The 27901-nt window shown below is 33.0% G+C and overlaps 1 protein-coding gene and 1 pseudogene across 4 annotated transcripts in view; both read right to left on the reverse strand.

The window, feature by feature from the left end:
• The window catches only part of AGPAT3 (1-acylglycerol-3-phosphate O-acyltransferase 3), a 144914-nt gene that overhangs the window by 62871 nt on the left and 54142 nt on the right, over positions 1-27901 (reverse strand). For 3 of the 4 annotated variants that reach the window (XM_051984786.1, XM_051984787.1, XM_051984788.1), the window contains one exon: positions 23000-23060. The exons of the other annotated variant lie outside the window; for it this stretch is intronic. The gene's annotated coding sequence lies outside the window, so the exon portion shown is untranslated. The remainder of the gene's footprint in view (positions 1-22999; positions 23061-27901) is intronic. 4 annotated transcript variants of the gene reach the window in all.
• The window catches only part of LOC127557137 (pyruvate dehydrogenase E1 component subunit alpha, mitochondrial-like), an 89602-nt pseudogene that overhangs the window by 9259 nt on the left and 52442 nt on the right, over positions 1-27901 (reverse strand).

A 27901-nucleotide genomic window follows, 5' to 3' on the forward strand; every position in this document is an offset into this window, starting at 1 on the left:
ACACTAATGCATTGTGGTGAAATTGTGAACTGACTCAACCATTGTGGAGAGCATTTTGGTACTATGCCCAAAGTTCTATAAAATCATGTATATCCTTTGACCCAGTAATACCACACTGCTAGGTCTGTACCCAAAAAAGATAAAAAAACAAAAAGCAAAAGAACTTATATGTACAAAAATATTTATACCAGTTCTTTTTTGTGGTAGCAAAGAATTGGAAATTAAGGGGATGACCATCAATTAGAAATGGTTAAAGAAACAGTGGTATATGCTTGTGATGGAACACTATTGTACTATTAAAAATGATAAGTATTTGTCTCTCAGAAAAACCTGGAAAGACTTAGATGAATTGATGCAAAGAGAAATGAAGACCAGGATAACAATATATACAATAGCAGTAATATTATATGATAATCAATTATGAATGACTTGGCTATTCTCAAGAATACAATGATCTAGGAAAATTCTAAGGGGCTCAGGATAAAAGGATACTATTCATCTCAAGAGAAAGAATTAATGATGTCTGAATGCAAACTAAAACATTATGTTTTTTTTTTTTAATCTTTATTTTTATTGGGATTTTTTGAGGTCAGGAAACAAAGGGTGGGGAAGGTCTGTTTTTTTTTTTTTCCCTTCACAAAATAACTAATAAAGAAATACATTTTTGCATAACTATAAGCAAGAGAGTCTTTATCATATTATCTTCTCAATGTGGGGAGAAGATAGAAGAAAGAAAAAAATTTGGAACACAAAATTAAAAATTTAAAAATTTTTTTACATATAATTGGGGGAAATAAAATATTAATTTTTTAAAGAGGATGGAGGCCCAGAATGAAATTGGTTTATTATGGAAAATGAATTTGTTACCCATAACAGACATTCTTTAAATACATGTTGAGTGAATATTTATTTGAGGAACAACTCAGATGCTACCTCCTCCATGAAGATTCATTCTTTCATCTTCTCTTCCTTTTCAAATAAAGTTTTGTTTTATTTATCTGTATACAAGTGATATGACAGGTAAATGGCACAGTGAAAAAGAGCTCCAGGCCTGAAGTCAGGAAGACTAGAATTCAAAACAAACCTGCTTCAGATACTTAATAGCTGTGTGATCTTGGAAAACTCGCGTAATTCTGTTTGCCTCTGTTAGAGAAGAAAATGGCAAACCACTCCACTATCTTTGCCAAGAAAAGTCAAAATAAAATCACAGAGTCAGATACAACACAAAACACTGACAGGATAGAACAATAACAACAAAGTTTTGTTTTTGTTCTTATATTCTCTTTACCTTATTTATTATAGGTGTTAGATACTTTTTCTTTAACTGAATAGCTCATGGTATCAAATTAATATTTTGTAATTAAGAGTTTAACTAATGCAAGTTGATCTTCCAATAGGAAATTAAAATACAACACAGAGATTTATTTTTCTTCCTATGATTATAATATTAACTTCACCAAAATCCAATGTTAAAAAATAAATAGAAGGAGCTCATAGAAGTGACACATGTCTATACACACACACACACAAACACAGTAGAACAATAGAGTGTTGCTAAGTGTCATTGCTAAGAATGAAACCAGAAAACTAGGTCAGAGGAGGGAACTGATCCTATGTAAAATGAACTGAGGCCAACGTCAAGCACCACTCTGGTTACGAACTGGCTTATTTGTTCAGAGAACAAACACCATTTAAATTCGTTTTTTTTTTTTTAAGTGGCTCAACTAGTTAATTCTATTATCTTTAAGAATTACTTTATCATTTTACTATAACAATCAAATGATCTAAGGGTTAATTTACAAAATTCAATGAAACAATAAAATTTATTTTGAGAAACAAAATCTAGAATATCAAGGAAAATAATGAAAAAAGGTAAAAATGGAGGAATAGCACCTCTAGAACACAGATTATATAGCAGTGGCCATCAAAAATATATTACTAAATGTGGTATTAGTTTATTTTTTAATAGAGTAGATCAAATACATAAGGGAGAGTAATAAATAAGGAAACTCAAAACTGGTATTTGATAATCTGGAAAACATAAATTATTTTGGAAAGAATTCTCTATTTGATTAAAAGAATTCTAGAAAAATTAGATTAGGCTTATTCCACAATAAATTCTAAAAAAGATACATGACCTTTATAGTAAAGATTACTCTTTAAAAATTGGAATAATATGTCACATAACATGATGTTCACATATTTTTTAAACAAACGATGAATAGAGGAAACATTAAAAGACAAAGTAAGTTATCTTAATTATATAAAACTGACATTTTCCTGCACAAAAATAAGGCATGAAGATTAAGAAGGGGAAAAGATTTATCAAGATATATATAAACTAATGCAAACACACACACCCCAAAACCAGTCATTTCTCAATAGATAAAGGGTATGATTGAGCAGTTCTATTACAACTATTATCACTATTACATAAATGATTACAACTATATCACTATTAATAACAGAACTGCAAATAAAAACAACCCCAGGTTTCATCTCACCTTCAGCAAATTGGCAAAGATAACAAAATAGTTAATATTCAACATTGGAGGGTTTGCAAAAAGATGGACACCATATCATACTGTTAGTGGAATTATGAATAAGTATAATCATTTGGAAAGCAATTTGTTACTATGCAAATAAAATGACTAAAGGGCATTCCCATATCCTTTGACCCAGAGATTCCATTACTAGGCTTATATGCCAAGGAGATCATTCCTAAAAAGAAATCTCCCACATAGATAAAAATATAGCAGCACTTTTTGTAACAGTAAAAAATTGGAAGTAAATTATTATCTTGTTTTCTTTGTATTTGAGGGGAGGTAACTGAGCAAGTCACTAAATCCTGATTGCCTTCTTTTCTTGCATTGGAACTATTGTTTTAGTAGAGTGTTTTAATCGGATGAACCTGGAGGATAATTTTTCCTGTTCATTCAGGTAAAGAGCTTGTCTTACGAAATCTGGCAGCAATTGAGATATTGAGAAAGAGAAGTTTCTCTTCAATTGCTAGTCTCACTTTGCATTCTTCATATTGAATGTTTCCTCATCTATTTACTTTTGGGAGTTTCAGTGTTTTCCTTATCCTTCCCAATATAAAAATCTTCTCTTCTGAAAAATAAATTAAAGCAATATATTACCTCTCTCAAAGGTATTCAAATTTTCCCCAATTTTAGCTCTCATTGTAGAATAAAAGAATTTTTTAAAAATCACATTAAAAACATTTTAAAGATTAGACAGCAGATAGGGACTGCTGTCAACTCTGCCTACCTGGAAAGCCAGACCAGATACTGTTATTCAACTGGAAATCTGGGGTCTACAAAATAGTAGCAGTTGCATCAGCAGGAGAAATACAAGTAGAACATGCACACCAGAAACAAAAAAAAATTAGCAAGTTTTACCACAGGTACATCTTTAATAACTCAGAGGAAATAAAGGAGAAAGGGGGAAGGTAAAAGACAAAAAAAAAAGGAGAAATGAACAAAGGATAGGAAAGAGAAGAAAATGGGAGGGAACTCAGGATACTTTTAGTTTTCGGAAATATCACACACTACTACCCTTTTATTTCCTTCATTCTCATTTTGTTTTCTCTCAACCCCATTTCCACCATTTGCTGTTTTACTTCAGCATTTGCCAGATTAGGTTTTGTTTTTTCTTTTTAAATATTGGGCGCAATAACATCAGAATATAAAAGTTGCAGGCTTGTCTAACTGTGATAGCAAAAAACTGGAAACTGGTAAATAGCAATTAATTGGGGAATGAATGAACAAATAGTAGCATGTAAATGTTACTGAGGCATAAGAAATGACAATGAACAGACTTCAGAAAAGTATACATGAACTTTATGAACTACTACAGCAATACCTAAGTAAGAGAATAATATACAAAATTACTACAATAAGATAAATGACTCTATAAGGATGAATTATAATGATTAATCATGTCCCATTGGATTAATGACAAAATAGATCTGTCTTTGAAGTGTGGAGAGATGCTGTGGTTGAGGAATGTGGCGCACACTGGTAATTGATCAATTTAGTCAGTCAATGACCATATGCTAAGTGCTTACCACATACCAGGCTCTGTATTATGCACTGGGGATACCAATAAAAAGGAAAACCATTTCTTTTTTGTTCTCAAGAAGCTTACTTCTAATGAAGGAAATAACATATATACATTATAACATATAAAATAAATGTAGAATATGTGGAAGGTAACCTTAGCAGGGATAGCACTAAAAGCTGGGAAAAAAGGTGGAGAGGACCAGAAATATTCCAGGAGAAGATAACACTTGATATGAGTCTTAAATGAAAGCAGAGATTCTAAGAAATGGAAGTTGAAAAGGAGAGGTTCTAAACATGGTAGTCAATAAAGTCTGTAGACAGATCAAGTATGTTTTGTGAGGAATAATAAATGGACCAACAGTGGAGAACATGTAGGTAAGTAGATTGCAGGAAGATGAGGAAGAAAGGGGGTTGTAAAGAAGTTTAAACACTAAAGAGAAAACTATATTTGATACAGGAGGGGTTAACTGAATAGAAAGGATAGCATGGTCAGATTTGCATTCTAAGAAAAAGATTTTTGGCAGCTATGTGCAGAGTGGATTGGAATAGAAAGAGACAATTGGTTGGTTAGTTGGTCGGAAGACCAACTGGAAGACTATTATAATAATGAAAGAAATTACAAGAATTAGCAACTAATTGGATAAATGGAGTAAGTAAGAAAAGAGTTAAGGATGACTACTAGGCTCGAGCCTGGATAACTGGAAAGATGGTGGTGCCCTCAATAGTAACAGGGAAATTGCAACAGTAATGATTTTTGTTTTGGATATGTTGCACTTAAAATTCTATAGAACATCAGTTTTATCTGTCCAAATCAATTGATGTAAAACTGAAGTTTAGGAGACAAATTAGGGCTAGAAATACAGATGTGCGAATTATTTTCCTGAAGAAAAAAATGAACTCAGAGGAGCTGATAAGATCAAATGAGGGAGTATAGAGAGAAGATGGCCCAGGACAGAGGCTTGAGGAATACCTACATTAACTATGATATGGATGATGATCCAGCAGAAATACCTGAGAAGAAGCAGTGTAGATGGGAAGAAAACCAAGAAAGAATGATGTCACAATGATTAGAAAATGCCCATGAGGAGAAGGTGATCAATACTGTCAAGTTCTGCAGAGAGATCAAGATCTGGAAAAGGATCTTAGATGTGGAAATCAATAAATTAGTCTCATTGGAAAGAAAAATGTCAATTGAAAAATAAGGATAGCAAGAGAACATTGTACCCCAGCAAGAACAAGATTATGTGATGATTAATTCTGATGGTCTTAGCTCTTTTTGACATTGAGGTGATTCAGACCAATTCCAACAGACTTGTAATAAAGAGAGCCATCTGCATCCAGAAGGAGAACTGTGGGAACTGAATGTGGATCACAACATAGTATTTTCACCTTTCATATTGTTGTTTACTTGCTTTTTTTTTTCTTTCTCTTTTTTCCTTTTTGAACTGATTTTTCTTTTGCAACATAATTGTGGAAATATGTATAGAAGAACTGCACATGTTTACCATATATTAGATTACTTGCTGTCTAAGGGAAGGGGTGAGGACAGGGAGGAAGAAAAAATTTGGAACACAGGGTTTTGCAAGGATGAATGTTGAAATCTATGCATATATTTTGAAAATAAAAAGCTAAAAAAAGATAAGTTTTAAAGCAAGAGCTCGTTTAAAAAATAAAAGAAAAATAAGGTTAGAAGCTACATTGCAAATGTTTTAGAAGTGAGAAACAGAAGCACTGATTGTAGGCAGATATTTCAAGGAGTTTAGTTGAGAAGGGGAAAAGAGATAAAAGAAAGTAACTAGCAAGCAAAGTAAGATACAGGGAGGATTTTTGAACTACGGGGGAAACCCAAGCATATTTGGAAGTGGTAGGGAAGAATCCATTGATGGGAAGTGTTTGAAGATTAGAGAGTAGGAATGATGGTTTTGTTCATATGATTTTCTGATTTTCTATTTCAAAAAGAAAGGTTTAATGATAGTAGGTAGAAGGGAAAGTTGAGAGGTGTGTGTCTGAGAAGTTGTGGTAGTGAGGAAATGACTATGATTTTGTTTTTTATATCACTGCCTCAAATTTAATTTAATTAAGAGATGAAAAAGAGGGATAGGTGCAGAAAGAAGAGAAAGTAGAATGAGGTAAATTATTTCACATGAAGAGGTATGAAAGACCTATTTGTCAATCTGCCATCTGGGGAAGGGGGTGGGGAGAACGAAGGGAAAAATTGGAACAAAAGGTTTTGCAATTGTCAATGCTGAAAATTTACCCATGCATATATCTTGTAAATAAAAAGCTATTAAAAAAAAAAAAAAACGAATGACAATCATGAGACCACATACCAAAATTTATGGGACACCGCCAAAGTAATATTTAGGGAAATTTTTATTTCTCTAAATTCTTACATCAACAAAAGAAAATCAATAAACTGGGAATGCAACTAAAAAAAAAAAACTAGAAAAAAGAACAAATTAAAAATCCCCAACTTAACACCACACTTGAATTCTGAAAGCTAAAAATAAGATTAATCAAACTGAAAGTGAATAAAAACCACTGAGATAATAAATAACACCAGGATCCAGTTTTATGAAAAACATCAATGACAGATGTCATTTTTAATGATTAAAAAATAAGAAAACCAAATATTCAATAATAAAAAAAGGGTAAAATCACCATCAAGAAATTAAAACAATCTTTAGGCAACATTTTGCCCAATTATGTGCCAATAAATTTGACAATCTGAGAAAAATCAATGAATATTTATAAAAATATAAATAGCCAGATTACCAGATTCTCAAAAAGAATGTCTAATAACTCTGTTTTAGAAAAAGAAATTGAACGCATCATTAAAGAAGTCCTTAGAAAAAATTATTAGGGTCATATTTGTTCACAAATGAATTCTACCAAACATTTAAAGAACAATTAATTCTTGATCTGTAAGGAATGACCAGCAGGATGAATACAGAGAGGCTTGGAGAGACCTACATGGACTGATGCTAAGTGAGATGAGCAGAACCAGGAGATCATTATACACTTCGACAACGATATTGTATGAGGATGTATTCTGATGGAAGTGGATTTCTCTGACAAAGAGACTTAACTGAGTTTCATTGGAGAAATGATGGACAGAAACAGCTACACCCAAAGAAGGAATACTGGGAAATGAATGTGAACTATTTGCATTTTTGATTTTCTTCCCGAGTTATTTTTACCTTCTGAATCCAACTCTCCCTGTGCAGCGGGAGAACTGTTCGGTTCTGCAAATATGTATTGTATCTAGGATATACTGCAACATATTTAACATATATAGGACTGCTTGCCATCTTGGGCGGGGGGGGAGGGAGGGAGGGGAAAAAACGAAACATAAGTGATTGCAAGGGATAATGTCGTGTAAAAATTATCCTGGCATGGATTCTGTCAATACAAAGTTATTATTAAATAAAATAAAATTTAAAAAAAAAAAAAAAAAGAACAATTAATTCGAATGTTACATAAACTATATGGAAAAATATTTGGAATCCTACCAAATTCCTTTTATGAAACAAATATGGTACCGATGCCAAAATCAGGAAGAGCTAAAACAGAGAAAGAAAACTATAGACCAATTTCCTTAACAAATATCAATGTAAAAATTTTGAATAAAAAGCTAGTAAGACAATTATAGCAATATATCACACGGAGCAGATATTTTGACAAGGTATGATTATCTAAACTGATGCTAAAGAAAGCTTGACATTCCTATTAAAAACACTAGAGACCATAGAAATAAAGGGAGCATTCCTTAAAATAATAAGCAGTTTATCTAAAACCATTAGCAAGCATTAATTGTAATGGAGATAAGCTGGAAACCTTCCTGCAAAAATGTCCATTATCAGCACTAATATAGCACTAGAAATGTAGCTATAGCAATAAGAAAAAGAAATCAAAGGAATTAGAATACACAATGAGGAAACAAAACCACCACTCTTTGCAGATGCCATAATAGTATACTTTAGAGAATCTTAAGAAATCAACTAAAAAAACTACTTAAAATAATTAACAACTTTAGCAAAGTTGTAAAATATAAGATAAACCCATATAAATAATCAGCATTTCCTTATATGACTAACAAAGCCCAGCAACAAAAGATAGAAAGAGAAATTCCATTTAAAATAATTGTAGACAGTATAAAATACTTGGGAATCTAGCTGCCAAAACAAACCCAGGAGTTATATGAATACAGTGACAAAACACTTTTTCACACAAATAAAGCTAAATCTAAATAATTGGGAAAATATCCACTGCTCATGGATAGGATGAGCCAATATGATAAAAATGACAATTTTGCCTAAATTAATTTACTTACTCAGTACCATATTAATCAAACTACCAAAAATTCTCCTGGAAGAACAAAACTTCAAGAATATCAAGGGAAATAATTTTTTTTTTAAAGTAAAAAGGAAAGTGGCCTAGCAATACCATATCTCAAATTATATTACAGAGCAGAAATCATAAAAACCATATGGCACTGGTTATGAAATAAGAATGGTGGATCAGTGGAATATATTTGGCACACAATCTATAGCAGTAAATGACCACAATAACCTATTTTTTGATAAACGCAAAGACCGTGGCATGTGGGAACTCAGTATTTGACAAAAAATGCTGAAAAAACTGGAAAACAATAGAGCATAATCTAGGTATAGACCAATATCTCATACCATATGTCAAGATAAGGTCAAATTGGATGATACCATAAACAGATTTGAAGAGCAAGAAATAATCTACCCAATCTGTAGAGAAAGGAAGAATTCCTGACCAAATAAGAGATAGGGAGCATTACAAAATGTAAAGTAGATCATTTTTATTATATTAAATTAAAAGGCTTTTGCACAAGCAAAACTGGAAGGAAAGCAGAAAGCTAAGAAACAATCTTTACAGTAAGTGTCTCCAATAAAGGCATTATTTCTCAAATATATAGAAAATTAAATTAAATTTATAAGAATACAAGCCATTCTCCAATTAACAAGTAATCAAAGGATATGAACTTGCTTCAGATAAAGCAATCAAAGCTATCAATAGTCCTGTAAAGAAGTATTCTAAATCACTTTAAATTCTAAAAAAAAAAGTGCAAATTAAAATAATTCTGAGAAACCATCTCATACATATGAGATTGCCTACCATGATAATAAAGGGAAATGACATATGTTGAAGAGGATATAGGAAAATGGGACACTAATGTAATATTGATATATCTGGGAATTAATCCAATCATTCTGGAGAGCAATTTAGAACTATGCCCAAAGGGCAACCAAACTGTGTATACCCTTTTATATAGCAATACCACTACTAGGTCTGTATCCCAAAGAAATCATAAAAATGGAAAAGGATATGCATGTGCAAAAATATTTATAACAGTCCTTTTCCTGGTGGCAAAATATTAGAAACTGAGGGAATGTCCACAATTGAGGGAATGCTGAATAAATTGCAGTATATGAATGTATTGGAATACTATTATGCAATAAAAATGATAAGGAGGCAGATTTCAGAAAAATATGAAAAAGTTTGTATCAACTGATGCAAAGTGAAATGGGAAGAACCAGGAAAATATTGTACACAGTAACAGCAACATTGTGTGATGATCAGCAATGAATGATTTAGCTCTTCTCAACAATACAGTAATCAGAGACAATTACAAATGATTCATTATGAAAAATGCAAATAATTTTTTATTTGAATTAATGGTCTCTGAATGCAGATCAAAGCATACATTTTTCAATTTATTTTTTCTTTTTTTTTGTCTTTTTTTTCTTTCACAATTGTGACTAATATGAAAATGTACATGATTTCACATATATCAGCTATATCAAATTACTTACCATTTTAGGAAGAGAAGAAGGTAGAGGGAAAAAAATTGGAACTCAATCTTGTAAAATTTTATGAATGATAAAAATTCTCTACATATAATTGGGAAAAATATTTTTAAAAGATAAAAAAATAGTTCAATAAGCTTTCTTTTGTTATTATTACCATTATAGCTTTTTATTTACAAAACATATTCATGGGTAATTTTTTCAACATTGACCCTTGCAAAACCTTCTGTTCCAACTTTTCCCTTCCTTCCTCCCACCTCCTCCCCTGGATGGCAAGTAGTCCAATACAAGTTAAATATGTTAAAGTATATGTTAAATCCAATATACGTACACATATTTATACAATTATCTTGCTGCACAAGAAAGATCGGATCTAGAAAAAAAGAAAAAAACCTGAGAAGGGAAACAAAAATGCAAGCAAACAATAATAGAGTGAGTGGAAATGCTATGTTGTGATCCACACTCATTTCCCATAGTTCTCTCTCTGGGTGTAGCTGACTCTCTTCATTACTAAAAAATTGGAACTGGTTTGAATCATCTCATTGTTGAAGAGAGCTACATCCATCAGAATTGATCATTGTATAGTCTTGTTGTTGCCATGTACAATGATCTCCTGGTTCTGCTCATTTCACTTAGCATCAATTCATGTAAGTCTCTCCAGGACTCTCTGAAATCATCCTGTTGGTTGTTTCTTACAGAACAATAGTGTTCCATAACATTCATATACCACAATTTATTCAGACATTCTTCAATTGATGGGCATCCACTCAGTTTCTAGACACTACAAAAAGGACTGCCACAAACATTTTTGCACATGTGGGTCCCTTTCCCTTTAAGATCTCTTTGGGATATAAGCCCAGTAGTAACACTGCTGAATCAAAGGATATGGGCAGTTTGATAACTTTTGCTCAGTAAGCTTTAAATAAAAAATCAATAACTATTACAATTTTTAAAAGGGAGTTAAGTTGCCTTAGAAATTTGTGAATTTCTTGTAACTACAGGTCTTTAAGCAAAAACTGGATGATCATTTTAGGAAGTCATAAAGGGGATTCCTTTTTAGATATGAGCTAGACTAAATAACCTGTGATTTCCCTTCCAACTTTAAGAATTTATCCATAAAGTGACACATAGCAGGAATAAAGCTAGATTTGAAACAAAACACCTGAGTTCAAATTCCTATTCATTTTTGTTACATGATCTTAATCTATAATAATTTATAAAATAAGTGAACTGGATATGATGCCCTCCAAGATTGCTTCCAGCTCCAAAGTGCTGATCCTAGAATTTTAATTCTAGTTGTTTCTTCACTCAAGGGTTCTAAACCTGGTATAAATGAGCTTTTCAAAAATACATAGCTATACTTTAATATAATTAGTTTCCTTTGTGTAGCTATATATTTTTACCTTATGCATTTTAAAACATTATTCTGAGGAATCCCCAGGATTCACTAGACTGTCAAAGAAATATAACACAAAAACAGATTAAGAAGCCCTGCTTTACATCAAATCTGTGAGGAAATACATAATTATTATATTTTATATATAATTTTATATATAAAGAAACTGAGGCTCAAAAAGATGAAGCAACTTGTTTAACGTCAAAGCCAGAACTTGAACACAATATCTTCTTCAAGACCAATGCTCCTTTCACTAAACTTCTTCTATATCAGTATATCACCTCAGGGGGAAAAAATGATAAAGTAACAGTGGCATATGAAAGAAAAAGGAACAAAATTCAACATTTTATTTTTCTATATACTGTCTTAATTCTCAGGTGTATAAATGAGGGGGGAAAGAATTTCAAATGTCAGCCAAAGAGCTTGAATTTTACTTTAACAAAATAAACAAAGAATGAATCACTAAACATGGGCCTCATATGAATGCAATAAATAGAAATAAGGAGAAATGGAAGAAGAAAAAGACAAAGGGAAAAAAGATTCATAAAAACAATAACATCAGGAAATCAACAGCTTCCACGGGAGACAATAACAACAAAATTTCTTCTAGGAAAACCAATGAATATAAGCACATATAGATCATACTAAATCAAACTTACCAATAAAGGTAATAGACTAAAGCCATCACAAACAAAGTAGCACAGACTGCAGAAAATAAACAAGTAGAAGAATAGCTGACCAACATCTTTATAATCCAGAGGGAAGGGGAAAATCCAGTGGTAAGACAGTATTGCTGTTTTAAAGCAGCAAAAACAGAGGACTGAGAAATGAAAGAGAGGGAAGTTATTTGTTGGAAGGACACAAGGGTCAAGTCTCCTTGAGAAGGGATTATGACAAAGGATCTAGTGGGGGTAAAATATGGAAGTGCTATTGTTGCTAAAATTCACCAAATTGCTTGAGTAGTGGCTATGTTAACTATTCTTCAACCAAAACTAGCTTCAAATTATAAAAATACCAGTCCATGTTTAAGAGTCTCTTAATAGATTTATGTTAAGAAGTTTATAATAAACTAGGAAATATCTTCCCCCACAGACATTGCTTTATACTAACATCTTCATTCTAATCCAGTAAGAAGCTTATAGTAAGGTAGCATGTTGCAAACAACCAGGCACGTTAGGCAGTATATGTATGCTATATATTATTATGTATTGTTATGTTCATAGCATTTTGTTTCCTTTCATATTCTGATGCAATGGAATCTTGGGGCTTTAAAATAAAGTATTGTAAAAATGCTTCTTTCCCATCTTTTAGAAATAAAATTTTAATTTGAAATAAGTATTTATTTACCTAACTCTGATTCAATCTAATTCAACAAATAAAAATATCTATTACAATGCAAAGCATTGGGATTAGAAGCCATAAGTAACAAAGATGAAAAAATGAAAGACATTGTCCTTTTGGGATCTACAAGATGGTAGATGATTTGAAGTTTATGCATCCGAGCTGTTATTTACTCTTGGCTCTCCTTATTGGTAGAGAGAATGGTGAGGCTGCATGCTTGCTTGACTGAGGGAGTCAGGAGTTGGTGGGAGAACTTTAGAGAGGAGAATCTTTTTTCATTTCTCCTCAGGATAAGTAAGGTTCTAGATTTTCTTTAGGGACAGCTAGTAAAGGAAAAGGAAAAAAGGCATTAAGAAGCCACTGTTAGGGAGAGGAACAAGCACCCCAAAGCTCTCCAATCAACTTCATCTCTCATATAGGCTTGAAGAATTTAGACAGCATTCTCTCCATCAATAAAGAATCATTTCAAAGAAACAGTTCACAAAATAATCCATGCCTGAAATCTAAGGTTACATACAAATAAGTATAAAATGACAGGGAGAGAGGAAATACTCAAAGTGTTATGGAAAAATTTGAAGAGGCATGAAGAGAGCTTCATGAAGGAGGTGTGATGAAGGAAGCCTTTTTAAAAAAAAGCAATTTCTAATGCACCATCAGAGTAGATCTAAAATTATCAATGACTACTTCTCAATTAAAACAACATAATGTTCATTGTGGTAACATTCCAAATCAACCAACTCAGTCATGCAACATGCACATGCAAACAAGTGTTTGCAAAGACACAGAAATTTGAAGTTAGAAGGTAAAAATAATGGATGAATCTGGTTTTTCTAAATCATAATGTACAGGACATTGATCTCCAAACTTTTTATTCATACAGCCCTATCTATAAGATATTTTTGAGCATCTTCCAAAAATACATTTAAATGATACATTTTTTAATGTTAAACATATACTACTAAACTTATGGGGAAGGGAGCAAGAGTTTGGGAGGGAGTGAGAAAGGAAGAATATAAGGACATCTTTGTTCTGAGTTGGGTCTAACTTAAGTTAGTCCTTCAATGGTTTAGACAGGTTCAATATGGAATAAAATGGGACATTCATAGGTTATTTAATAGTTTAAGAAAGAGCCATAAGGGCATTCAAATGAGCAGAACTTCCTTGCTTAAACTGTTTTTTCAGACCCATCAGTTAAGAATCAGATAGTGCACTTAGAGCTCCTCATGGTTCCTTTGAACCTGGGTAACCAGGTAGTGATGTCTACACCTGAACCTGAGCCATCCAAGTATCTAGGAAATCCTAAATGTCTTTTTTGGTTTATTATTATTATATAATCTTATAATTTTATTTTATTTTTAATAACAGTTTATTTTCAAAATGCATGCAAAGAAAGTTTAACATTCACCTTTACAAAACCTTGTGTTCCAATTTTTTCTCCCTCTCTTCCCTATCCCCTCTTCTAGACAGCAATTCAATATATGTTAATCATGAATAGTTCTTCTATACATATTTCCACATTTATCATGCTGCACAAGAAAAATCAGATCAAAAAGGGAAAAAATGAGGAAAAAAAAACAGAAAACAAGCAAACAAAAACAAAAAAGGTGAAAAAAAAACTGTGTTGTGATCCACATTCAGTCCCCAAGGTCCTCTTTGTGGGGATGGATTTTCATCACAAGTCTTGGAATTGACTTAAATCACCTTGTTGTTGAAAAGAACCAAGTCCATCAGAGTTGATCATTGCCTAATCTTGTTGTTGCTGTGTACAATGTTCTTTTGATTTTGCTCACTTCACTTAGCATCAGTTCATGTGTCTCCAGGTATCCCTGAAATCATCCTGCTGATTGTTTCTTATAGAATAATAATATTCCATGACATTCCTATACCATAATTTATTCAGCCATTCCTCAACTGATGGACATCCACCATTTAGTTCCTGAAGATCTTTTAAGAAAAAAATTAATCTATCTTTCATGAAATGAGAAGGGAGAGAAAGTTGGTATTTTGCTCTTACCACACTATTTCTTGATGGTAAGGCCCTTAAAGTCTTATAGAATAGTATTACCAAACTCAAATAGAAACAAAAACACTAATCAACTCATAAAGATCCCTGTGGACTACATATTGGCTTATTTTTTAAAATATAATAGCTGTTATTGTTTATTTATTTTGGTAAATATTTTCCAAATGCATTTTGATCAGGTTCAATGAACTCAGGAGTGACCTGAGCCACAAGCCACCTGTGGGGGCATTTTCAATACTTCTGTTCTAGAAGACCTTCTATCACTTAAATCAGTTCAGGCCTATTTCCAGTCAACTTTGACCTCTGGTATTCAAGAAGCCTGAAATAGGCAGCACCAGTCCTGGAATGAGAAAGACCTGAGATCAAATCCAGACATGCCGCTCACTAGTTGTGGTTCCCTGGGCAAATAGCTTAATCCTATTTGCCTTAGTTTTGTCACCTAAAAAATGAGATGGAAAAGGAAATAGCAAGTATCTTTTCCAAGAAAATCTCGAAATGGGGTCGCAAAGAGTCAAGACCATGACTGAAACAAGTGAACAACAACAAAAAAAAAGAAGTAAAAAATGAAAATAGAAACACAGCAAAAACAAAACACACAGCAGTTTCCTGAAGGCCTGACTGAATCTGGAAGAGTACTAGGAAGCACTGAGTCCTAAATCTAAACAATCAGGTCTATATGGTAAATGATACCACTTGGGAATTGATTAGTGGGTTTTTTCAATGTAAAAAAGGGACCATTACAGGAACAGCACCAGAGATATCACAGTTACAATAAAAAAGGATGACCCTTCTTGAATGATTCTGATCATCAGAGATTTGGGAGAATCATCTAATTACCACTACCAAGTATTTCCTGGTTTACAAACCAGGATCTCCTTCCTAGGTGTCTCGTAAGAGTGAGGGAGTGGGAGAGAGAATACAAAATCTTCACCCCTTGAGAACTTCTGGAGGACTTTTCTATGGGTGATGGCTAAGCACTTTTACCTCTCATTGCCAAAAAGCAAGCACCCTCTCAATAATGCTACTCATGCTCTTCTAAGCCATCCCTGGGGGAATTATACATGACTAGTTAGGAATACAGTAGGAGCAATATAAAGGAGTCAGTTAATTTTACTTTGAAGTAATAAGCAATGGGCTACAGAAAGTCTGACCTTGTGCCACTATATACACGAATGCCTATTATTTTGCCACCAGGATGCAACTAGTAGTAGAAGATGATCCACTGTTTTCTGATGCCATTGAAACTTATCTCTGGACCCTCTGTCTCCTGCTATCTGTCCCCAATCTGCCTGCTATATACTTTTCCCAGAGTCCATTGCCACTCTGACGGCTGAGGTTCTGCCCTGTGCTGAAACAGTGCTGCTGCAGACCAGCACGACACTCCTGCCCTGCCCTTGTGTTCCATTAGCTCAGCAAGAGCTCTGTTATTGCTGCTGCTGCTACTGGCTGCTTTCTTACTGCTTACTAACAAAACACTCCCTCGAACTGTCCATTCCTGCTAATTGTCATTCCATTTCTTCTTTTTGGAGTTAAACTTCTTGAGAAAGCCATCTACAATCACTCCTCCTACTATCCACTACTTCCACTTTCTTGCTCCTTTTTGACTCTTCTAAACCCAATCTCATCATTTAACTGAACTATTCTCTGCAAAGTTTCTAATCATTTCTTAACTAACTCAATGGTCTTTTTTTCAGTCTTCTTCCTTCTGGACTTCTTTGTAGCTTTTTGGCATCATGGTTCACTTTTTTTCCTCAATATCCTTTTTTCTCTCTAGGAGTTCATAACATTGCATTCTCCTGGCTGACCTCTCCTTCTCAATTTCTTTCACTGGATCTTCATACTTCATACTCTTACTAAATATGAGTGCCCATAGATTCTGGGCCTTTCTTCTTTACTTCCTTTATACTCTTCCACTTGGTGATTTTATAGCATCTATGGCTTCAATTAATATCTGTATACTGAGATTCTCAGAAGTACTTAAGCAATCCAAACTGTTCTCCTGATCTCCTGGCTTGCATCTCCATCTGACTATTAAACCTCTCAAACTGAATGTCTAGTAGACATTTTAAACTCAACATGTCCAAAATTGACCTCCCTGTCCATGTCCTTAAGCCCTCCATTGTTCTGAACTTCCCTAGTACTATAAAGAATACCATCATTCTTCCAGCCAGCCAAACTGGTAAACTAGGTATTATCTTAAGACTCCTCATTTTCTCTCACCAACACCAATCTAATAGTAGGATCCAGTAACACTGCCCTCCTTGCTGTTCCTCTCCCAAGACATTACAACTGCAAAGTCAAATCATTTTTATTGGCTGTTCCTTATCGCTAGAATAAACTCCCTCATAACTTCTGCCTCCTAGTCCTTCCCAAAAAGATAATAAACACTGCATCTAACTGGAGTACAAAAGTTCTGAAACAATCAATCAATAAGCATTTATTAAGTGCATAGGCACTATACCTTGGGAATACAACAACAAAGGTGAAAACCATAGCCTTGAGAAGTTTACAATCAAACCAAGAGAGATATGTGTGAGTGTGTATGAGACAAGATGGAGGAAGGGGGAAAAGAGGGCCCAAAACATAAGAAAATGGTAAGTGCAGAAGCTATGCTAGGTAAGAGGGACACAAAGACAAAAATGGAACAATTTCTGCTCTTTAGAGACAGCCAAGGAAAACCAAATAAATATCTCCAAACCAATTATCCAGTTGAACATCAACAAACATAGAAATTATAAATAGCTACTATTAAGTCTGTCTTTGACATAGGTTTTTATTTTGAAAGGATTAAATGATATAATAATTCAGGAAGCTATGTTTAACATAAACATGTTTAATACAAATAAATACAGCTTCCTAAATTACTAATAGTGGTGACAATTGCTCATGACTTGAACCTCAAAACTGCAAGAGAGTCAATAAGAAAATAGGTTAATAGGAAAGAAGTTTCTTAGCAAAGTTGGCCAAATGTTCTGTGTCCAAATACAGCAATAACAGAGGAATTTCTTCATCCTTTCCCCTACAAGGGAAGCCCTAGAGTGATCAGAAAGCCATGGAGATGAGGGCTCTGGCATCCCTGGGACACAAGAAGCAATAGTATGAGTGGAAATGAGCAGCCCACTACAAAATCTGGGAAAACTCAGGTCCAAGACTGTAAAGTACCTAATGCCAGAAAATGCTTTGAATACCCTGAATTTCAAAAATGAAAGGGGACCTAACCCTGCGAGGTGGAAGTCAGCAAAGGATCCCAGGAGATTCAGGATGAGACCAAGCAGAACCAACAATTCTATGCAAAAGTTCAGCAAGGGTCAGCCCCAATTCAGAAACTATACATGAAGAGATAAATGAATCAAAGAAAACATACCAGTATATTTCAAATATAACCCCTCTCCCAAAAAAAGAGAGTAGGTCAGCAAAAATTTCAAGAGAAAAAAGAATTTTCCATAAAGATTACATGAATATCTAGAAGAAATGGAACAAGAGACAAAAATGAATAAAACTGTTACTAAGAACTGAAAAGGAAAATAAATGGTCTTTTAAAAGAGAAAGTGAAAAACCATTGCCAAGAAATAGATTCCTTAAAACCAGAGTAAACCAAAAAAGAATATGATCATCCCATTACACAAGCAAAATAATTAAAGTATATTAAGCAATCAAATCAACAAGCACTCAACTACTATTTGCAAGTATTTGCATATTCTACTAGGTCAGTAGTTCTTACTTTTTGCTCTCAAAATCTTTTTATACATTTAATTACTGAGAATCCTTCAAACAGCTTTTGTTTATATAGATTACATCTATTGACATTTTCCACATTAGAAATTAAAACATCTTAGTATTATTATCAAAATAGAGAGTCTTAGGCTCTCCCTAGACTGCCCAGACCACACTCTGAGAAAAGTAGGAAAACAAACAAGAAAATAGTTAGACAATTCAGGAAAGGATTGAACATGAGCAACAAGAAAGATAAGAAAAAGCTTCTTAGAGAAAATATCAAGTGTATTTGGAGGTCAAAGAAATGATATTAAATGATTATTGGTAAGTTATTGTCTATTAAGATTAATACTATGTAATCACAGGAAATCTAGCTTACAAAAATCAAGTTACAAAACCAATGTTAAATTATTCTTTAAAATAACTACTAAAAGAAACACTATATCTAGGAATAATGTTGCCAACTGAAATTTTTTCTAAGATTTTTCATTATTTTATTATTTTTATTTTAGCCAATAAACAACATTTAAAAGTTCCTTATTTCACTTTAATAAAAATACATCCTCAAGCCCTTAATGTTATTCTCCATTCATAATATATACACACTCATACAATAAATGGCCATAAGGAGTATAGATATTCCTTTTAAATCTTTGGCTATCTAGCTTCCAACTTTATCACTCAACTGAAACTACTCTTTTCAAAATTATGAATGATCATCTCTAAACTATGCAATCTGGCTTCTGACCTCATCATTTGACTGAAACAACTCTTTCCAAAGTTGCCACTAATTTCTTAAATTGCCATTTGATGGCCTTTTTTTTAAAAAGTCCTCATCTTTCTTGATTTTTCTGCATTTAATATTTAGTGACCACCATCTATTCTAAATAATCTCTCTTCTTTGAGAGTTTTATAGTACTGGTGTCTATAGGCACATCTCTGACTTGGTCAGACCTGCTTTGACCTAGTCTTTCTGAGGCTTCCCAGTGGGTAGAGTTCTGAAATTAGAACCAGGAAGACCTAATTCAGCTTCAGATACTTATTAGCTGTTAACTTCAGTTTATCTCAATCTATCTCAATTTCCTCATCTCTAAAATGAGGATAATAATTGCACCTCCCTTTCAGAGCTATTGTGAGAATCAAATGAGAAAATTTTGCATTTTGCACATTTCAAAGGAGGATAAATGCTAGTTGTTATTATTATTGTTTTTCTTCTATCTCATGATCTCTAAATATAAGTATTCTCCAAGGCATTATTCTGTGCCTCCCTCTCTCTCTCTTTTCTCTCTCTCTTCTCTCTCTCTGTCTGTATATACATATACTTTCATTTGAAGATTTTATCAGCTTTCCCGAGTTATATTTCCTTTATAAAAGATCGTACTACAGATGCCTGCTAAACTTCTCTATGAATTTAGTCCACCAATCAATGATGTACTCCTTGTTATAGTTAAAATTGTCTATGAATTTAGCCTGCCAATCAATAATATACTCCTTTTTAGGGTTAGTCAGCCATAGAGTATTCCCACCTCATAGCATCTTCCCTCTTAATGACATCTTTCTCTTAATTACTGCTTTTTTTTTCTTTTCTCCTTTTTAACTGCTAAAATCCTTATTCCTGTTTTAAAAAAAAAAACTTCTGAATTTGGCCCACTCTTAACAGTGTAGTAAAATCTTGATTTGGATTTCTATGCCAACAAATTCTTTTGAGACAAATTGTAACATCAGCCAGTAACCCCAATATGCTTTTGGGGTATCACCCCATATCCCATAATTTGGTGGCCAGACTCCATCATTTTGGTGGCCTGGTTCAGTGAGAGTCTGAAAGCACCCCAGAATCTCAATAGTTCAACATCTGATTGTGTATCAATAAATAGTTATCTATAAATCATAAATAAGTACATAAGTACATGTAAGGCATTCTAAGAGGTAATATGTCAGGACACAGAAGCTTTCAAATTACAGGAACTTCTAAAGGTCAGCCAATTTCTGAAAAAGGAATCTGTGGCTGATAATACTGGCTAAATTTAAAGCCTCTTTATATCTTATTCTAACTTGTTAACAGCACTCACCTAGAAAGATAGACATGTGACATTGTTATATAGCCAGTTCTACCAAAGGCAGGAGAATGACAACAAATTTGGTGAAACTCACTTTCGACATAGTTCTGTGAGTTCAATGCTCCTAACAAGTTCACACAAATACAAATATCTTTGGTTAGGTTACAGACACATTTCTTACTTTATTTTCTTTGATTAGAAACTTTTTTTTTTCCTTTTTCTTCCCCTTCCTCCAATAAACAGGGAAAGGCACACTCAGAACATTTCTCTAACACTTCCAAGCAAAGCATCTAAAAATCTCTTTACAGAGTTCAGTCTGACATAGATTAATAATTGGGAATGTGGGATGCTAACTTCCTAGTAGTTATTCCTATTTCATTGTAAGTTCAAATCACAGTACATAAACACAAACATCAATTAAAATTTATCAAAAAGCAAGCAAAAAAATGGAACTGAGCTTATGAATTACTACCATGCTCTCAAAAGCCAACAGTATATTGTTCTGTGAATGACTTGGTAAATATGGGACATTAGGTGATGAATATGGGTTCTCTAAAACTTGAAGAACTCAGTTAGTCTCAGTTTTTTTCTTAGATGTGAGGAAGCAAATATTAGCTTCTTATTCCTGACTATGCCTGGAGTCTTAGATTTCCTCAAAGCTTATTGGAGAAGCTATATAACTGTTTCCATTGCAGTATCTCAGTATGGGTCAGGTCATGCCTTGGTAAAGGTCTAGGACCTCTTCTTACCCAAATGCAGTCAGACCTGGGAATAGAAAAGCTCACATATATGCTCCTACCCTAACCCTATCCCCAATATCTTCAGATCTTCCTGTCTGTTGCATTATGTTAAAAGTGAATTGGACAAATAATTTACTGTGACTTTTTCTAGATTTCCCAATCAGGATTCCATCTAGTGCATTTTCTAGATTTCATTTGGAGAAATTTTGTGTGTATGTGTATTGAAGCTCAGCTGTAATGTTTTCTAACACTCTACCATTTTGATTCCATTTGCCCCTTCTATCCTTTTCCATGCATTTAAAAAAATGTTTTAATGACTCTCCTTTTTGGGGGGGAAAGGAGAATCATAATTATTGCTAATTCTTTTCTCCCATATTCTGTTGGTTTCAATGAATCAAGAGAAAGAAAAAAACTTATGTAACAAATTAATCAAGAAAAATAAATCTACATGTCATAGTTTCAAAAAACATACATCTTTTTGTACCCTGTATTCATTACATCTCTGACAGGAGGAGGGGTAACATGCTTATGTATAAATTGTTTCATTTGACTCTGCATTATTTCATGCTACATAATATTCTCTAGTATCATCTCTTTTGTCATTTCTTATGATGAAATAATATCCCATGACATAAATATAATATAATTTGTTTAGTTCTTCCCCAATTGTCTAAGAGACAATCTAAGGCACTCCTTTAGATTCTAGTTCTTTTTGTTTTCTCTCCTCCATCCTGACTACCCTATTCCCACTTTTAATCATTCATTCAAAATAAAGAAGTTTGTTTTCCTTTTAACCTGGTATTACTCTCCTTAAAGATAGTTCAAACACTGATGAAATCAACTAATGTTATCATGAAGGTTTAAATGATTCAGGCTGGATTCTTTCACAGGCAAAATACAGGATCATATATTTAGAGCTAGAAGGGATCTCAGAAACCATGAAATCAAATCCTCTCTCATATGACAAATGATAAAACTCAAGTCCACAGAATAATTTGTCCAATGCCACAAAACTATCTAATAAAATACAAATACAGCAATCCTATCTAGAATGGTAGGGGAAATGGGAAGGACAAGTTAATATTAATATTCTAGTTAAGAAGTAATTATCGGGGCAGCTAGATGGTGCAGTGGATAGAGCACCAGTCCTCAAGTGAGGAGGACCTGAGTTCAAATCTGGCCTCGGACACTTAACACTTCCTAGTGATGGGACCCTGAGCAAATTACTTAACCCCAATTGCCTCAGCTGCTCCCCCAAAAAGAATTATCAGATGTATTACATATATGTATATATTAAAATGCAAGCATACACGTTCATATAAGCCATATTTAAAGAATTCACTTTCAAATAATATAACATACTTATCACTAAGTACTGCTGAACATAATTTAATTTTCTTTGATAACTCACAAAGTACCTTAGTGCTAGACATTCTTTAATGTCTGTCAACAATATAAACATCAATAATAATTTTAGATACTATAGATGCAGAAGATATGGGGACAAAATCAAATCTGTGCTGCCCATTTTAGATACCCCAGAAGTTGTTTGTTTTTCTAGTAACTGCTTGATAAATTATTTGTCTCTATCTCATATGAGTAAAGTATATACAAAAAAATCTAATTATTTAAGTTTTCAACCAGGTTGCATTTTAGCTAAATGAGTTAACTGTGCCAGTACAGTATTTTTAAAATTAACCCAAACTTTTATCTCTTTTTTTAAAAAAATCAAATATTTATTGAGCACCTACTATATGAAAGATGTGGGGAAAGGAATTCAGGGAGGAAAATAATCTTAAAACACAGGAAATTCCCATTACTTACCAAGGCACAAAATTTAGTATGGTCAACAGTAACACTTCTTACGTTTTCCAACCTTAGAGGCCTGAAAGTAAAAATAGAAATAAAAAGTACAAATGTATATTGAATGACTGGGACAGAATGCATATATTAATAAAATAAATCTTGGACATGATTAATTTTGAAGGTTTTTTTTTAAAGGCTAATATATTGAGTAAACTGAAAAGTATAAGTTAATATGGGTTTTTCATAAAATATAATTCAATTACATAGTAGATATACCACAAACACAACTGTGACCAATCTATGTTTATCTAGTACTATCTAGTCCTTTCAAAATTACTTCCTGCTATTATAGAAAATTATCTTAGAAAGGGAAAGAAAAGCTGACTCTAGAAAAGGTATGTCATCAATGTGAAGGAACTTAGGTTCCAGTTTCCACATAACTAAAAAATATATAGTTAAATAGCATCAAATATTTATAGCATCAAAAAATACACATTTTTGTGTATGCATATCAAAGACCAGGTTTAATTCCTCCCTTAAAGTATCTTTCAAAAATGTTTCATGATTAACATCTTCGCTATAGTGAGAATATAAAAATTAACACAGTTTTCCCCAACATTCCTTTCCTTATTCAATGAAAGCTTCCTCAAAGAAATTACAAACTCTGGACTGGATCTTGAAGCTTGGCTTAAATAAAATAAAAGACTGTTCTCAAACATGAAGACAGCAAATGCATTCAGGAAAACAAGTTAAAGGAACCTGGAACAGCCAGGCAACAAGTCTGTGGTGGTGTAAATGATATTTTGACTATAAAATACTTTCTTGGGGAAATAAATTATTTCTGTGAATTGTAAGTATGCAAATGAGACAGAAAGTATACCAGAGGATGTTTTGTTTCTCTTATATAGAAATAACAAGTCATATCAGGGAAAGTTTCAAGTTAGAATACCTATCTTTTATGAATTTTATGACCTGTGACCGTCAGATTAAATGGTATCAAAAATAGTTCCCATAAATGATATATAATTCTATTTAATATTATCCAAAAAAATCTCAAGCAAAATTTTTTTTATTTCCCAAAAAATCTTTCATGGTAATATTAGATTCTTGTCCTACTTTTCACTACTTTGAATACTTTCTAGAAGAGACAGCATTTATCAATAGCTAAACTCTTTCTTCTCCCTGCTTACTCTCTTCCTTGATTCACTGATCCTCGTAGAAAGAAGTTATTATAATTCATCTTTTGTTTAAAACATAAAATGCTCATTTAAATTATTATTTTTTACTTTAATGATATCTATTTTTCAGAGTGATTTACCAAAAAGAATGTACACTGAAGCATACCAAAGCTGTGATCTAGTCTAGTTTGAGAGAGTCCGGAATTTCTGGTGGAGAAACTCTTACCAATGCAAATCAGTAACTGCTTAACAATTTAACAGATAGTTCCACTGAGATATTAAATAGTTGCCAACAGTCACAAGGCCACTCACTATTAGTTCTAAGTCTTCTTGACTCTGAGGCCATCCCTCTTTACACTGTGCAGTTTACTTATAGAAAACTTTACTTTATGATAAGAATATTTACCATTTCAGGATAAAGATCATGGCTTATTTGCCATGCAACATTAATCTAAAATGAGAACCTATCAGTTCACTGCCAGGAAAAAAAAGTATTTAAGTACTTATTACCTATAGCCTAAATACCATATGGGGAAAAAAAATAAATGAATGAAAAAGCATTTATTAAAAGTTTACTATGTGCAAATGAATCAGTACCTGCCCTTAAAGAATTGAGTCTATTATAGCTCAACAATATGAATTCAAGTAAATAAATATAAAATATCTACAAAGTAAATACAATGTAATTTAGGTACATATTAATAATTTTGGAGGGGGGAATCAAAATAAGCCTCTTTTAAAGTGGCATTTAACCTGACACCTCAAAAAAGCTAGAAATTTTAAAAGATAGTATATCTCAGGTAAAAAGCATAGTCTGTAGTTTGACTTAAATATTCTAACAGGTGGGCATAACTAGTAGGTCATTTTGTCTGGAAATTTTGTGATGGTTGTTGTTATTCAGTTATTTCCATCAGGTCTGACTCTTCATGATCCCATTTGGGGTTTTAACAGCTGAGATATTTTTTTCTTCAACTCATTTTATAGATAAGGAACTGAGGCAAACAAGGTTAAGTGAATTGCCCCAAATCACACAGCTAGTACAGATTTGAGGCCAAATTTGAATTTAAGAGGATATCTTCCTGACTCCAGCCCACCACTCTATCTGCACCACCTAACTGCCACTTTGGAACTAGAAGCAAAGCCTGAAAAAGTTGGGCTAGAGGGAAAATGCAAATGGTAAATGCCAAAGAGAATAATTATATCTTCCATAAAGGCATCAAAGAGTCACTGTTGCACAGAGGAGCAACATGGAAAGATCTATAATTTAAGAATAATATTCTGGCAACTATAGACTGAAGAGGAGAGACTTGTATCAGGAAGACCAATTAGGAAGCTACTGTAATAGTGAGAAGAGATAATGAGGTTTTAAGTTAGAGTTATGGCAATGTGAGTATAGAGCAGGGGACAGAAGTAAGAAATGTTATAGAAGAATAGACTTGGGAAATGAATTGGATATGTATGTGACACCTAAGTTGCATCCTAGGTGACTAGATAATGGCACCCAATTAATAGAAAAGGGGAAGTTATTCAAAGGGGCAGATTTGGAAATGAAAGGAAGAAATGAAGGGGTAAGAGTAATAAGTTCGATTTTGGACTAGTTGAGTTTGCGATGATTATGAGATACCTAGCAAGTAACATCTGATAGGAAGCTGGTAGTGTGGGGCTGAAGGAGAGAAACTATGGTTGAAAACTAGCTTTAAGTGTCACTTGCACATGAACAGATAGATTGTGTCTTCCTTTCTAGACCTCTACGGGATTTATAAAATTTATAAATTTTCTTCACAACATTTTGAGGAATACAATGCAACTTTTGTCATTCAAACATTACAAGAGGGGAAAGATGAAATTTAGCTAAAACTTTCTGGGGGAAAAAACTGTATTTCAAACTCAGTTTTAAAGTCAGTCCTGGAAAAGAAGAATGAAAAAAATATTGGGAAGATGAGGAGAAAATAGTCTGAATAAAGATGAGCAAGGGACCAAGTCATGCTTGGATGCTGCAAGCTAGAATTCACCATGGAGGAATAATTAGGTTGAATTTGGGACTGAAAGAGGATGAAATTACCAGCAAATTAATGAATATTAGGTCATATTTTTAAAGTCACTTTACCTCTTTTTACCTTGGCTTTCTCATCTGCTAAAATGAAGATGATAATACCTGCAAAATTATAGTCCCTTATCTACCATTCTTAAGTATTTGACTCTGGACAAAACGCTAAAATTTTTTTGGGTCTCAATTTTCCTAATGAGAAATATAATAGTTTGAGGGTAAGTTTTTTTCAAATGATCACCCTATATGAGATTATGATTTTTAATTTCAGCAATTTAAAATAAAGTACTTTCATAAAGCAAGTCTCATATAGCATTTTTCTAGGAAGTTGCTAAATTTCTCCTTTCCCCTCTAATAATGTTTGGTAGCCCTAATTATAATAAAAAAATAATTAATAGTAGTATTTTATATTACAAGTTCCCAGATAATGGGATCTTATCTTTTATTTCTCTTATGTATAGAATACCAAATATATATATTAATTACATACAGTGGACACTTGGATACTTCTCACTTCATTAATTAAGATGACTAGTAATAGCAAAAACCATGCCCTACACTACTAGCTAAATATTTCTAATTAGCATGAATTCTTCTTCTTACAAATCAATCTCATGGTAATCTTATAATCTCCTCATAGTAAAATTACACTGACTCATTTTCCCCTAATTTTATGAGGTTTCAAAAACAATCTTGAAAACATATTTATCCATCACCTCTTACTGGTACCAAAGAAAATTCGTCTTTAATGGGAAGGTAGAGATAAATGAAACCACTGAAAAGAATATTAGCTACAATATATAAAAACAAATGTTGTGAGGGTGAGAAAGAAAAGGAATAGAGATGAAGAGTAAGTTAAAATGGGGTGGAGAGAAGAGATCTCAGAATAATAAAGTTTTTCCCCTACTTTTTGGGGGGGAGGGGATGGTTCTAGATCTATCATCAGTATAGGGTTTCATCAGTATAGGGAGCTCCCAGTGAGGTAAATTATATCACTGCTCTGCAAACTAAAACCTGGGCCAGAGAGTTAAGAATCTTGACCGGTATATATATATATATATATATGACAAAGTCAAATTTTAAATGGACATCAGTCATCTTGACTCGAAGATGGGTTCTTTATACATACTACCACTAGCTGTTTTAAATAACTTACAAATTAGCTCTAAATTACAAAATTTTAACCAGATTCAATTATTATTGTTGTGCAAAATTTTTATTTTTCACAGAAGTTAACTCTCTGCAAAGTACCAAAAAAATTTTTTTTAAATCTAGCTCAAGCAAAATAACATATTAGAAACCAAAACCAATTAGCAAGTATTTCTTGAGAGTCTGCAGAAACTGTTCCAGTTGTTAAGAGAACAGCAAAAGGTAAAAGGAAGATAATTGGTTTCCTTTAAAGAATTAAATAGATTAGTGTTTTTTCAAAAATGATAACTCATAAGACTATATAAATACTATGTTTCAAAAATATATCTATTACACAAGGTGACCTCTCTGTGATATTGTGACAGACTCCTTTAAAACTCCCTTTGCTATCTATCATAGTTTAAAAGCTTCTCTTTTTTCTCCTAATAGGATTCTTTCTTCTTCTCATTCCCTATATAATAGTTAAGAGCCTTCTATTTCTTTCTCTCTCAAAAACCTGATTTATTCCCATAGTTTGAACAATCATTTCTATATAGATGCCTTTTT

Source organism: Antechinus flavipes, chromosome 3, assembly GCF_016432865.1.
Source record: "Antechinus flavipes isolate AdamAnt ecotype Samford, QLD, Australia chromosome 3, AdamAnt_v2, whole genome shotgun sequence".
In the NCBI taxonomy this organism is placed as follows: domain Eukaryota; kingdom Metazoa; phylum Chordata; class Mammalia; order Dasyuromorphia; family Dasyuridae; genus Antechinus; species Antechinus flavipes.